Source organism: Hemiscyllium ocellatum, chromosome 26 (genome assembly GCF_020745735.1).
Source record: "Hemiscyllium ocellatum isolate sHemOce1 chromosome 26, sHemOce1.pat.X.cur, whole genome shotgun sequence".
Lineage (NCBI taxonomy): Eukaryota > Metazoa > Chordata > Chondrichthyes > Orectolobiformes > Hemiscylliidae > Hemiscyllium > Hemiscyllium ocellatum.
The window spans coordinates 10,658,942-10,674,296 of NC_083426.1; the positions used below are offsets into that span (position 1 = coordinate 10,658,942).

Below are 15,355 nucleotides of genomic sequence, written 5' to 3' on the forward strand. Positions count from 1 at the left end.
GAGGCTGTGGTGTGATGATTTTGTCACTGGACTCTTACCTAGAGATGCAGGTTAGTGATCTAGGAACATGGGTTCAAATCCCAGTGTGGCAGATGGTAAAATTTCAATTAATTAAAAAAACTAGCCAGTCATGACCATGTAATCGTTGTTGTAAAAACCCATTCGCTTCACTAATGCTCTTTGGGGAAGGAAATCTGCCATCCTTACCTGATAAAACAGAAGAAGCTGTATGTGCTGGAAGTCTGAAACAAGAATAGAAATTGCTGGAGAAACTGTTCTGAAGAGGGCTCACTGGACTTGAAGCATTAACGCTCTTTTTCTCATCACAGATGCAATTTAGTTTTGGGTTCAGATTTCCAGCATCTTTGTTTTATCTTGCCTTATGGGTAATGGAGATACGGTCCCACTGCTTTATAGCTCCATGAAAGATGGCTGAACAAAAAACATCGTTACGTTTCAACTTCCCGACAGTTCCTGACTCACATTAGCTCAGGTGGAGGTTGGGCAATTGCATCAGATGATTTGATCATGTTGGCCCAATGGTATTATCGCTAGACTATTCATCTAAGATGCAGGTAATGTTCTGGGGGCCTGGGTTCAAATCCTGGCCAAGGCTAATGGTGGAATTTTAATACACTAGCAAATGTAGAGTCAAGAGTCTAATGATGGATGTGAAACTGTTGCTGATTGTTTGGGAAAAGCCTCTACTAGGTTCACGAATGCCCCTTTTGGAAAGGAACTCTGCCCTGTCCTAACCTGGTTTGGTCTATGTGTGACTCCAGACAAACAGAAATGTGGTTGGCTCTGAAATAGTCCTAACCACTCAGTACAAGTGTTAGTTAAGGATGACTCAGCCAACGATACCCACATGAACTAGTAAGAAAAATCAGATCATTCAGCCCATCTTTATGCCAGTTTCTTGAGATTGATTGATCAGTCGCACTAATTACCTCTTTCCCTGTATATGTGCAACTTTGGCATTGCAAACAGCACCTTAATTTCTCTCTCTTCCACCTCCCATCCCACGGGTTCCCATCCTGCCTCTAGTGGTGAGCAATCCAGACAGGAGCAGGGGAAGGTGGAAAAGAAACTTGGCCAGAATAGGTACAACCCCAGGGCAGAATTGAACGCCCGGCCCTGAGGCAGGTTTGGAGGAAAAGGGTGCCTTGCTAATGGAGAGGATGAGGAAGATACTGCTTTCCCTGCCTGTGTACTGATGAAGATTGTTTACCTCAGGGCCTCACGCTGTTGTCACTGGCATTTCACCAGCAGTGGAGGTGCCAGCTGCCAGCCTGAATACCCTGTACAGCAACCCTCTTGGGTTCACCTATTGGCTGATGCTGTACCTGTTCAAGGGACCTGGCAGTGGAACGAGGTGGAGGGAGATCTACAGAATCCAACCTTCGGTGTTTGGTGGTGACTCTTCACCCCCTCCTGCCACCTGCAACACCAATCCCAGGTCCCAGCAGACATCTGTTGTAGAACATAGCACATAGAACAATACAGCTTAGTGCAGGCCCTTCGGCCCTTGATGCTGTGCCGACCTTTTATTCGCTCTATGATCAAACTGACCTACATTACCTTCGGCCCAACAAGTCCACACCAGCCCTCCAAAGAGTAACCCACCCAGACCCATTTCCCTACATTTAACACTGACTAATGCACCTAACACTATGGGCAATTTAGCATGGCCAATTCACCCAACCTGCACATCTTTTGGAATGTGGGAGGAAACCAGAGCACCCGGCAGACACTGGGAGAATATGCAAGCTCCACACACGCTCAGTCACCTGAGACTGGAATCGAACCTGAGTCTCTGGCACTGTGAGGCAGCAGTGCTAACCACTGAGCCACCGTGCTGCCCAAAGAGTCACTACCATGTCTACCCAAGAGTTGCTTAAGTGTCTCTAATGTACCTGACTCTGCTACCACTGCTGGCAATACATTCCACATGCCCACCACTCTCTGTATAAATAACCAATCTCTGACATCTTCCTTAAACCTTCCTCCAGTCACCATCATGATAGTCATTTCCCTCCTGGGAAAAAGTCTTTGGCTATCCATTCTGTCTATGTCTCTCATCATTTTGCACACCTCTATCAAGTCACCCCTCATTCTCCTTCACTCCGAAGTGAAAAACCCTAGTTCCCTCAACCTTACTTCTAAGAGATGCCCTTCAGTCCGGGCAGCATCCTGGTAAATCTCCACTGCACCCTCTCTAAAGATCTGAACGCAATATTCCAAGTTTGGTCTAATCTGGGTTATTCTGGGTTCCTCGGTGACACTCTGCTTCTTCCTAAATGCACTGTTGGCAGCAGCTACTGTTCTTTGCAGCCACCTCCTGCAGTGGACAGCTGCCAGCCTCTGTTGGCACGGTGGCTCTTGTGCGGTGAGGTTTCACCCCTGGGGCTCCTGATCCCCTGGGGAGGCCTGCCACTGGCCAATGATGTGGCTACTCAGTGCTTGCTTCCCCAAAGGAAGCAACACAGGGCTCCCTCTCTCTGGGCAGAAGTGGGTACTGCAGATGCTGGAGATTAGAGTCAAGATTAGAGTGGTGCTGGAAAAGCACAGCGGGTCAGGCAGCATCTGAAGAGCAGGAAAATCGATGTTTCAGGCAAAAGCCCTTCATCAGGAAGGAGGGTTTTTGACCGAAATATTGATTTTCCTGCTCCTCGAATGCTGCCTGACCTGCTGTGCTTTTCCAGAACCACTCTAATTATGGCTACCTTTCTCTAGCTCTGAAGGCCTTTCACCTTGATTGAATACCGCCCCTTGTTGTGACTGACGTGCGTTGGACACTGTATGTGTAGGGGCAGACTGGCCCTGACACTCACTGTCAAACATCCAGCTAACGCTCACTGCCTAGACTCGTCAATGAAGTCAGTTACAGGGATAGCAGTGACCACCAATGCTGTGATTGTGATACCACAGTCTATTCACCCTGCGCTTCAAGTCTATTCTGAGATCTACTGATAGAGGTGGGAAACAAGATCCTGAATCTTTAAAATTGACATAAGATACCCTTTTCTATATAGCTCCTTTTAATGAGGGAAAGAATCACAGCCTGTGAAGCCAGACTGTAATTGCTTAATGCTGGGCTATCACTTGCTGACACCCCTCTGGGCAGCTCATGGTAATGTTTCATTGTCTGTATCCTCTAAGACCAGATTCAATGACCGTCTTTTATTGCGATGATTATATTCTGGAGTAGCTCATTGCACATATGGCCTGATGGTTTAGTGGGTTTGTTTTATACATTTTGTTTCAACTGTTTTGTTTTTTCTTTAAAAGTGGTTTGATCAATACTCAGTCTCAAACTGTTGGTCACAGAGGTAAGCTTCAATGGGGCACAGTGGTATTTGTGCACCTGGGTTTTAACAGAGAAGGTGACTGTAAGGCAGAGGAGTCTTGGGTTAAACAGTATGGGCAGAAAGGTGATTTAGTTAAGGGTTTTTCTTCATACGCTTTCATGATAGACGAATATTAAAGGTGATCTCTGTCTAAGATAAGCCACTGTGTGCAATCTCCATTGTTCTGTGAAACGGAAAGGGTATTCTTGAGTTTTCCTCGATTCATGCTTTCTTGCTTTCCTCCAATCGGAGTTCCCTCGTAGTTAGTGGGATCATCCCAGTGGGGTTTCTTGTATATTTTTATGGGGAGAATAATTAATGATCCAGACGGATGCAGTGAGATTGTGGGCAACATTTTGAGGTTAGAGACCTGCTCAATCTCACGATTTAGGGGGATTCCACTATCAATACTCCATTGAAGGATCGGAAGAAATGATCTGATTATTGACAAGCCCACTTAACCCTTCCAGTGCAGCTATGATAAAAAAAATGCTCTGACTTGTTTTATTTTTGTAGGAAGTTCCTTTAAACAAATCAGGCAATTCATTAATTAACCAAGGGCGGCTCAGTGGCTAGCATTGCTATCTCACAGCACCAGGGACATGAGTTCAATTCCAGTTTGCACATTCTCCCCGTGTCTGTGTGGGTTTCCTCCCACAGGTCTCCCAGTATTCTCGCACAGTCCAAAGATATGCAGATTTACATAGAATCCCGACAGTGTGGAAACAGGCCCTTTGGCCCAACATGTCCACACTGACCCTCCAAAGAGTAACCCACCCGGATTCAATCTCCTACTACTCTACATTACCCCTAACTAATACACTTAACCTACACATCCCTGAACACTATGGGCAATTTAGCATGGCCAATCCACCTAACCTGCACATCTTTGGACTGTGGGAGGAAACCAGAGCACCCAGAAAAAAACCCACACAGACACAGAGAGAACGTGCAAACTCCACACAGACAGTCACCCGAGGCAGGAATTGAACCCAGGTCATTGGTGCTGTGAGGCAACGGTGCAAACCACTGAACCAACGTGCCACTCCCAAAGGTGGATTGGCCATGCTAAATTGCTCATAGTGCCCATGGATGTGCAGGCTAGGTGGGTTAGCCATTGTTGAGTGTCTCACAGCTTTGATACTTACTGTCCATACACAGCCATCATGTCAGGTCCTGTCAATTTTTATGAAGTAGTATGGTCCCATGAATGTTCTGGGTCTACAACCAATTCTGGTGATCTGGGATGAGTAGGAGGGGAACAAGTTGCACAGCCTGGGGTGGGGTGGAGCCCATTTGCCTGAATCAGGGAGGGCGTGTGATCTGGATTCCGAACCAGCCTGAGTCTTGGGTGAACTGGAGAGGCTGTGGTTTCCAATGTGCCCAAAGGAGGGAGTGACTGGGGAGGGGGGTGTCAGGGGTCAATGGTGTATTTGGGGAAGCAGTTTGCTTGGCCCAAGAGTTGAATCTGGCAGGCCAAGATAGAGGGAGGTGATTGTTTTGGGTGGGGGAGAGAGTCAGTCACCTATCCCTGCTTAGTGGTCTTGTTAATCTCTGCCCCGCCACTGGGGGAACTGTGTTAGAGTCATTGAGGCACGGGAGTTGATATAATGTTAATAACTGAAGCAGGAACAAATCTCACCTTCATCCAAAACTGAAATAATATTTAACTTGATCACATTCATGCTGGGCAGCTCCTTCAAACTGGTTACGTGATGTTGTCATTGTGCTTTGTTGTTCAAACAAAGTTATTCAAATAAAGCTGGTCGAACCTTTGTGGATGGCTCAATGAGTAGGTGCACTCAACCGAGCAGGGCAGAGACAAAACACAGAACTGTGGATGCTGGAGATCTGACACAAGAACAGGAACTCAGCAGGTCAGGCAGCATCTGTGGAGAGAAATCCAATGATCCTTTTTCAGAATTGTAAGTGGACAATCCATGCTCCCTTGCCGGTGCTAACCGTTTTCCAACAACATACATGATTGCATGCTACAGTGTGTGAACAGGACATTCACTACCTCTGTAACATTCCCTCTCCTTGATCCCTCAGGAATCTCTGTACTCCACTCACTTAGCCCTTTGAAGATTCCTGACTTCCATCAGTGGCCGTGCCTTTACCTGCGAGGACCCTACACTCTGGAACTCTCTCCCTAAATTTCTCTGCTTCTCTCCCCTCCTTTCAAGACCTTTCTCAAAACCTACTTCAGAAGCTTTTGGTCATTTTTCCTTCATTAAACTCAGTTTAAGATTTTTATTGTCAGCACTCATGTGACTCGAAACGCTTCACTATGTTAAAGGCTCTATAAGGAGACATGTTGTTGTGGTCATTCACAAAGATCAATACGATTGGCTGATGTGGAATCTCCAAACAGTGCTCAGATCTCTCCATTATGTGCTTGAACAAGATTTGTTGAACGCTCTTGCAGTAGATTTATCACTTAGAGTTCAGGGTAAAATTAGAACCGGAATTATTTGCCGAGGAAATAAGTAACAACCAGTTCAGCAACTAATCTACGATCAGTAGGCAGGGTAAGATGACAGAATGAGTTGCATTACAGGCCTCAATGTAATTGGACACCTCACATCCTACTTTCAGTCCCTAATCAATTGATCATATTGTTATATACCTCAGTACTGTCAGCACATCCTGAGAGTGTTGGGTGTGGCTCTGCAGGAGTTTTCAAACACCTGCTCAGTCATTTACCAGCCATATATCTGTAGTTCAGAAATCCATGACTTCTAGCCATTAGCTGCCTGCAATTGAATACCCTTCCTATGCCAGTCTGGGCAGCCAGCAAGAGGTTTTAACTGCTGCCAATTTCTTAGAAGCTTTGCCTGTTGTTTTTGTGAAATTACAAACAAATAAAAGAGTTCTCTACATACACACAGTCCACAGTGGCTCGTCGTCTTCTGAGAACTGCAATCCCCACCTTGTCAATGGATGCCTGGGCACATTTGGGCATCAGCTGATTCTCAGTGGCTAGTGTTTTCTTCTCTGAGTCAAATAATAGTAGGTTGAAGGCAGCCATTCCCTGACCCCGCCAACATAAACATAGAACTTAGGCTGATCCTGTGGTTACCCTGAGGGAGTGCAGCAGTGCTGAGGGTGCCACCTTCCTGCTGAGGCATTAAACTCAGGCTTCTTATCCTCTCAAAGTCAGTTGTAGAAGATTCTGTGGCATGATAAGGCAGTGGCCTAGTGGTATTATTGCTGGGCTGTCAATCCAAAAACTCAGGTAAAGTTCTAGGGACCTAGGTTCCAATCTCACCATGGCAGATAGTGGAATTTGAATTCCATTAAAATCGACTAGTGAGAATCTTACAATCACTATGAATAGATTTTTGGGGAGATATTCATCTGGTTTCCAAACATCCTTTAGGAAAGAAAACTGTCACCCTTACCCGGTCTGTCATGTAACTCCAGACCCCTAGTAATTAGTGGCTGACTCTTAACTGCCCCCTGGACAATTAGGGATGGGCAATAAATGCTGGCCTGGCTAGTGATGCCCACATCCCATGAATGAATTTAAAATAAGCTGTTTGAAGAGGAGCATGTGAGTTCTGCCTTGTACCCTGGGCAGTATTTATCCTTCAGTCAACATCATTAAGGAAGACAAGATTATCCAGCCATAATGTGTGAGCTTGCATTGTGCAAACTGGCAGCTGCCTTTCCTATATTACAATCATTACTACATTGAAGGTACAGCACATCTTACATTCCTGAAAGGTGCTATAAAAATACAAGTCTTTTTTTTAGTACATGCCCTTTGATGGTTGCAATGTTCTTTCATTATAGATGTGGCTGGACTTGTGGCTAGCTTTCTGAGTACAAAACAATGTCCGGTGAAAAATGCAATATATATTTAATTTGAATTAACTCAATGAGATCATGTACCTCATTTATCCTGTTGTGACTGAATGAGACCACAGGTCTTGTTTAAATTGTTTAATGTGATGCCATGTCTTGTCAGTATTGGGATACCAGAGGGAGGGATAGTACACAGATGGGTGGGGAGAGGGCAAAGAGAGAGAGAGAGAGAGAGAGAGAGATGAAACCAGGCTCTGGAGACAGTGCTTGGGGATTGTGATTCATCTTGGCTTAATAATATTTGGATAGTTTTTGTCTCTGAGTCATAAGGGTATAGATTTAAAGTCTGCCCCAAGGTGTATACAAAATGAAAAGGAGAAGGCTGAGAGGACGCTAGTAGAGATCCTTAAAAGTGTGTGACATTTCAGTATTTGAACACAATGTTTCCACAATGTTCCAGCAAATATAGAGATCATCATTATATCAAATAGAAATTTCAGAATATTGGATAAGGTAATATATCTGAAAGGATTAATGTTGACGATTGCATGAATCTCCACCAATCTGACATTTTTCCAAATATACTTTTATTCATGGTATTTGAAAAATCAATTACGATATATTTCACCTTGGGTATTATAGTATTTGCAATAAAATTCAACTTGTTTGACTCAATACGACAGCAATATTCTTAATATTTACAACGTAAGTACCATACAGATGGGTGGGGATAAGGCAGAATATCTGAGGAGCCTCATGGAGTGCAGACTTAACACCAAAGGTCTCGTCAAGGTCTTGCTAACAAGGTCAGATACAACTTATACCTGATCGCTCCAGTTCAATAACCTACATCTTTTTTAAGCTAGGAAGCACTTCTTGTTGAAACTCAGATAAAGTTGATTTTCTCCCACTGTAAACCAGTTAAATTCAGTTAGAGGAAAGAGATAGCAGCATCCTTCTGTCTAGAAATGCCATAACACATGAATGGTGAGAATTTGAAACTTACTACTACGGGAGTCATTGAAGTGAACTCTATAGATACATATTGAAGAATCTGGATAGGCTTCTGAGAGGGATTAGAGTTGGATCGTGATAAGGAGAGGTGATGGTCTAGTGGTATTATTGTGGCACTGTTAATCTGGACACCCAGGTAATGTTCTGGGGCCCCAGTTTTAAATCCCACCATGGCAGATGTTGAAATATGAATTCAGCATAAATCTGGGACTAAGAGTCTAATGATGACCATGAACCCATTGCTGTTTGTTGGAAAAACCCATCCAGATCACCAAGGTCTTTTAGGGAAGCAAACTGCCATCCTTAAATGCTCTGGCCTACGTGTGACTCCAGACCCACAGCAATGTGGTTGACTCAACTGCCCTCTGGGCAATTAAGGGTGGGCAATAACTACTGGCCGAACCAGCAACGGCCACATCCTGTGAACAGATTAATAAAAAAAATCCCTTAGCCTGTGTTAAGACTCAAGTTGTTGTGTGAATAGAGCTTTGTGGTTTCCAAATGAAGACCTGACAGCTGACGAAAGGTCACCCAGCTGCAGATCTCTTGTTTTTTGCTGGAGCAGACACATTGGATGGAGTGGGCCAAAGGAATTACACACAGGGAGACCATTAAAGCATGAGAGAGAGGTTCTAATTAAACAGCATTAGAAATAAAATGCAGCAACTGTTCTGACCGTCCCAGTAGAATCCAAGATGCAGAGAAATCCTCGATAAAGATGCACGACCCACCTCCCTCTTTCTCTGTGAGGTCAGATGCTTCTTTTGGGCTGTTGCAGCATATTCCTCGCAGATTTGACCTTTAGAGTTTTTGATGCATTTCTTTCAGAATGTTGGTACTGTAACCCTTTGGTACATATTCTGGAATGTCCTCAGTAGTATAGATCAGTGAAGGAGATTTCAAGTGTTTGATTCATTAAACTCTGCAAACAATTCTATTTTTGTAAATGCATAACATCATTAATTTCGATGTTAGAAATTTATTTCAAACACAAGTGCTGGTTGTTAGATTGGTGAAGTGAGTGCAGTGATGCAGAAAATGTTTTCCACTTCTGATTATTTAGTCTGACCGGCCACTATTTAATTTTTGAGAAATTACTTTTTAGTTATCCTTTAGACATAAAATGCATACATTTTATAGGTCATTTGCTATAAGGTGTGTTTTGTCAGCACAAATTAGCTATAATACGATTGACGAATTGTGGACGTTGTTTGCATGTTGCAAACTTTCTACAGAACAGGTATAGAAGGTTCTCCATAGCGCGATCTTCTGTAGTGTGAGGTTGAGGAGAAACACAACTGTTGATTATGGCAGAATGACCTGTATCATCCCTTCTCCCCTCACTTCTTTATTTCCCTAACTATTTTGTCAGATAAAGTTTATACTCTTTCGCTGCAGCTAGGCTATTCCACATGCCTCTTATTCCGTCTCCTGACCATCTAAACTATCACTTCCACTGTCCCAGACTTTGCATCCATTTCTTATTTATGTTGTTGCTGATTCTGACGTCTGACCTCCTCAGGCTGGATGCCACCCTGTGGATGGTGTTGATAGCACCACATTCCCCCCAGACCTCTGCACCACACCACCCCTTTGGTGATTTTGTCCTGCGGGAGCCCTTGACCAGTTGAGGATGGGACTGCTGCTGCTCAGTGGCAGTGAGTGTTGTTTTGGAGGGTCCTGGAAACCGACAAGGGGCTACCCAGCAATCCCTGCTACACTAGGAAACCCTCAAGGTGGGACCCTGAGCCTTCATTGCCTCAGTTGGACAGACAAGGTTACAGTCTGTCCACTTCAAATGGTCAGCAACTCTTACCATCCTAGAAATGACCATGATTGAGTTCTGGCCCTGCTGGGATTGTAGACATCTTCACGAGGAACTCAATTGAGATTTTAGAGCAGGAAGGAATTGGGCACTTCTTGGGGGTGTGTGTGTGTGTGTTGGGGGAGAGGGGCTGGGATCTTGGATGCTAGGAGTCGGGGAGGGTGATGTGTGACACTACCTCTGATGCTCATAGAGTACCCACAGAGGAGGTGATCCCCTCTCCCCATTCCTTCCTGCTTTTTCACTGGATTGGTGACACAGTGGGTTTCCTGCTCTGTCGGCCTCCTGATGCCAAGCACATTATGGCATGGGCAGGGTAATATTCGAGTCAGTAGGCTTGTTACCAAACTCCATTGCCGATCAATGATTTTGTTTTGTAACTTTAGCACCTGTCCGCCCATTGTATTAGGGAAACCGATGTTTTGATGGATTGGGTCCTGACATTGTCACCCTGGGTTTTCCACATGTGGCAGGAGGGCAGCAAATCCCAAAATGCTGACCTCTTTGCATTGGCACATTTCATTCCGAAGGGTCAACAATTGTTTTCACATGAGGACCGTTCATGAAGTGTTTAACTGGCTGAGCAGTTAGTAATCCATGAGGGATTTTGTTCACGTTGTTTTTAACTTGTGCAGCTTATCACTGTTGAAAGAGTTCATTTAAAGCCCTTTTAGCTCCTTGACATCTCTCTTGCATTTTGCTTCAGCTATTAGCACAATCTCCATAGGCAGGTGGCTGCACTCTTTGCTGGGATCAGGGACAGACCACAGGTTTCTAACAAAATTCAAGTCATGAACTCCAGTTGAGAATTGATGGGCATAGGTTTCAGGAGTGTTGAGTGTGCGGCTTGAAGAGTGTCTCTATGCATGGTGAGCAAATGCTAAGCAATGAGGACAATGTTCAGCCACCAATCTGCACACCAGACTCTGTGCAGTATCTCTCAAAAGACCTACCAGTATGACCTCCTAGTATTATGGGAGATGGCTCCTTTTATGCTGTAGGATGGATGGCCAAGCAAACTAACTGCACTTAGGACCCAGGAAGGCAAAACCCAAAGGGCAGCTTGTAACTCTGGATAATGGATCATGTGATGAAGAAAGAGGTCTTTCTTCCTGACTAAAGATGGGCAGCCATGATCCTACAAAATGGCAGAGCTGGCTCAAGGAGACAAATGGCCTTCTCCTGTTCCCTTTTCGTATTGTCTTCCTAGCATCAGGTAGCAGAGAAATCACTTCTTAAGTTGCCTCTCCAATCTTGATTTTGACGTTGGAAGGTTTGGAGCGGAAGATGACAGGACAGCTTTACAAGAACTGGGAGAACAAAGAGAGTAAGCTACACAAAAGTAGATGAAATAAGAGCAGGAGCCTGTCCATGATTCACTAGTAGCTGAGTCTTCCACATAATCCTTGGGGGCTACTTTATCATTGTAGGAGTCACAGAACTAGGATAGTCACAGTTTAAGGTTACGGGATAGTCCATTTAGGACAGAGATGAAGAGCAATTTCTTCACCCAGTGAGTACAGGGGATTGAGTTGGATGATCAACCATGATAATTTTGAAAGGTGTAGCAGGCTCAAAAGGCCAAATGGCCTACTCCTGTTCATACTTCCTTTGTTTCTAGTCTAAAAATGTGTCCAACTCAGCCCTGAATATAAAAACTGATTGAACTGTGGATGCTGTAAATCACAGACAAAAATAGAAATTGTTGGAAAAGCTCAGCAGGTCTGGCAGCTTCTGTGCAGAGAAATCAGAGTTAATGTTTCAGGTAGAGTTACTTTTCCTCAGACCCGTTCTGAGGAAGGGTCATTCGACCTGAAATGTTAACTCTGATTACTCTCCACTGATGCTGCCAGACTTGATGAGCTTTTTCCAGCAATTTCTAATTTTGTCTCAGTCCTGAATATATTCAGTAACCCAGCCTCCATTGAGGTCTGGGATAGAGATTGCAAACATTCACAACATCAAAAGTGGAAATAATTCCTCATTTCTATCTTAAATCGGGAACCACTTATTCTAGACGCCCCCAAAAGGGGAAACGTTTTCTCAACATCCACTTTGTTAAGTCCCTTCAGAATGCTCTGTGTTACAAGAAGATCACCTTTCAATCATCTAAACTCCAACAAGCTGTTCATCCTTCCATTATAAGGCAGCCTCTTCATCCCAGGAATGAGCAGAGCGTACCTTCTCTGAAAAACCTTCAGGTGAATCACAGCTTAAATAATGGTACCAAAATGGTACGCAGTTGTCACATACAGTGCCCTACACAGTTGTAACCAGATATCCATTCTTTTACTCTTGTCTGCTCAGAGAAGAATAATCATTACAATACAAAAGAAGAGCAAGGTGAGTAAGATTGCACGAAGAGGGGGAGAGAAGAGAGTGACATTAATAGAAACTGGAGGTGCAAGGGGTTTCACCTAATGAAGCCTTGTAGAGCTGTTATGTTGATCTCTTGCGTTTCACATACAAACTGCTGATCCGTCAAATAGTCATGGCCACTATTGTTCAGTTTGAATAGTGACTTCTGATCTACCATGACCAACATCATTGGACTACTTTCTTGAACCGCTGTAGTTAACTCAGTTGTCATGGTGGCTGGTTTGCGATGCAGTAGTAATGCCTCCGGTATGGGTTCAGTTCCTGCAGTGACTGCAGTTACCAGACAGGTCTTCCCTTCTTAGCCTCAGACCTTGCCTGATCAGACCCTCAGATTAAATTGACACTGGTCATCTCTCTCTAATGAGAAAGCAGTCCTATGATCTGGTAAGACTATAGCAAAACTTTAACTTTATTTACTTGATGAAGATGGTTCTGCAATGCTTTTCATGAGGGAGTTCAGAATAGATTTCAACAGTTTTCTTGCTCATCTCCTTCATAGAGCAGTCCTTCACTTGGGCACTTGATTGGGAGTCAAGTGGGCTTAACTGGGCAGAGTCAATTAATTTTGTTCCCTATGCTGGTAGTAAAACAATTTTACAATAATCTAAACTCTTCATGCTTCTTTTAAAAATTAAGATGGAAATGTACTGATAAAACCCAACTGTTTCACCATTGTAGTTGGGTATTTGACTGTTTGTAGGAATCCCCCTCCAATAGAGAGAGCTGATTGGTTATATAAAGCTTGAGGAACAAGTATTCAGTATCAAGTGTGAGCAGATGAGGAGGTAGGTCCTAAATTTACCCCAGCCAGCACAGGATTCAAACCTGTGTTGTTGCTGTCATACAGCACGTTATGAAAGCCAACATACAGTTTGCTTTCTTTATGCCTGCAGTACCTGCTTGCTTACTTTCAGTGACTGGTACATGAAGACACTCAGGTCTGGTCGAACGTTCCCCTCTCTTAATTTACAGCCATTCAAAAGTTTGAAAGTCACAGTTTATTGGTCTGGTCTTTAGATTTCACATAACCTCAACACCATGCAGTACTTTTGAACAAATCTCCATTGGTGGTTTGGTCCAGTTTAATGTCTACAGAAGGCCCTTTGTTCTCAGTCATAAACTGATTCAATCAGGACTTCCATCACAATAAATTGTCAAAAGAGACAAGGTACCCAATCCAAATTAACTCAAGAAGTAATGTCGTTCAGCACTCCATCCCCTCAGATTAGCCGCTGTCTAGGGTAGAATAATCAGCTGCTGCTTCACTTGGAGAGTGAATGCCCTTGTCACTTCCTGTTTATTGATTTGACTGTTAGCTCTTCAATAATAAAATATTGCATCGATTTTTGAACCAACTAACTGAATGTAATAATCCTGTCAATGTGATTTTGGGGGTCTCTGGTTACACAGGGAAGTATGAATTATGTTTGTGTAATAAGTCTAACTTTATAAAGCTAGATTTGAAGTGAGAGAAAAGACAGAGTTTTATTCTGAATTTTCATAAACCGTAATCTAGTATTTCTCAGTAAATTGATGGGATTTAATAAACTGCACCAAAAAGATCATTACAAGAATTGCAAGGTGTATTATCTAGGTTGCGATGCAAAACTTGAAATTTAACAGCTGTGAATTACACTCACTATTCTTGCAATTATCTCTGTAATTCTGGGTGTGTGTGTGTGTGTGTGTGTGTGTGTGTGTGTGTGTGTGTGTGTGTGTGTGTGTGTGTGTGTGTGTGTGTGTGTGTTTATTTCTATGTATGTGTTCAAGGTCAAAAGTCACACGACACCAGGTTGTAGGCCAACAGGTTTATTTGGAAGTACAAGCTTTCAGAATGATGCTCCATCTTCAGGTAACTGATGAAGGAGCAGCTCCCTGAATCCTAGTACTTTCATATAAATCAGCTGGACTATAACCTGGTGTTGTGATTTTTTAGGTTTATTTGAAATCACAAACTTTCAGAGTATTGTATCTTCGTCAGATGAAGTGAAGAGAGCACTCAGGCACAGACTTTATAATCAGAGAGATCAAAAGATTATACAAATGGTGTGAGTGGATTGTGGGCAGGTATGTGTTCGAGAGACATATGGCATACCCTGAATCTCAGGAAGTACACACCTGTGACATTGGGTCAGCAGTTCCAACAGTATTGTTCAATAGAAGCCGTTAAATAGAAGTTGTAACCCATTTTCTCACAGGGCCATGCAGTTTAAAGGTGTAGAAATTTTGTTCCAGCTATACAGTTCTCTGGTGAGATCTCCATGTTAAATAACTGCATTTACTTCTGTAAGTACCTCAAGGAGGATGTATTGGCCTTGATAGGTGTGGTGTACAGATTCACTAGACTGATACCAGGGTAAAAGGGTTCACATCACAACAGCAGGTTATAACAATCAGGTTTATATTGCCTTAAGTGTATAAGATTAAGTGGGGATCTAACTGAAGTGATTAAAGGATTTGATTGAAATGTTGAATAGAGAGAAATCACAGAACTTCCTTTGGTGTGAGATTATAAAACAAGGGGAAATAATCCTAATGTTAGAGCTAAACCCATCAAGGATGATGTCTGCAAGCATTTCTTCAATCACTGAGACGTGGAAATCTCAGGCCTGCCACTAACCTACAAAAAAAACTTGCATTAAATATAATATTTCAAATCAGAGATTAATAGGCATTTGTAGTGTATGTTGAATTATGAAACCTGAAGACTATAGGGGAAGCAAAGTTACAGATTATCAATGATCTTAGTAAATGGCTCAAGAGGATAAATAGACTTGAGAGGAAAATACTCTTGTTCAGGATGTGGCGACAGTGACACTGTGTTCAGACAATTGCACAACACAGGTACACGCAGTTCGTATTTGAATATTTACTTATTAAACACCTGCCAACCTGCGCAAGAGTAAAACCTGAACAACGAAAAGCCACTCTTTGTGCACATTTCTTTTTGACTTTCCAACAGATATACAGGTTAAAG

At 43.3% G+C, this 15,355-nt stretch overlaps 1 protein-coding gene across 5 annotated transcripts in view; it reads left to right on the forward strand.

The window, feature by feature from the left end:
* The window catches only part of plekha6 (pleckstrin homology domain containing, family A member 6), a 345,819-nt gene that overhangs the window by 83,581 nt on the left and 246,883 nt on the right, over positions 1 to 15,355 (forward strand). The window contains exon 1 of one of the 5 annotated variants that reach the window (XM_060845341.1): positions 5,232 to 5,275. The exons of the other annotated variants lie outside the window; for them this stretch is intronic. The gene's annotated coding sequence lies outside the window, so the exon portion shown is untranslated. Of the gene's footprint in view, positions 1 to 5,231; positions 5,276 to 15,355 lie in introns of those variants that run through there. 5 annotated transcript variants of the gene reach the window in all.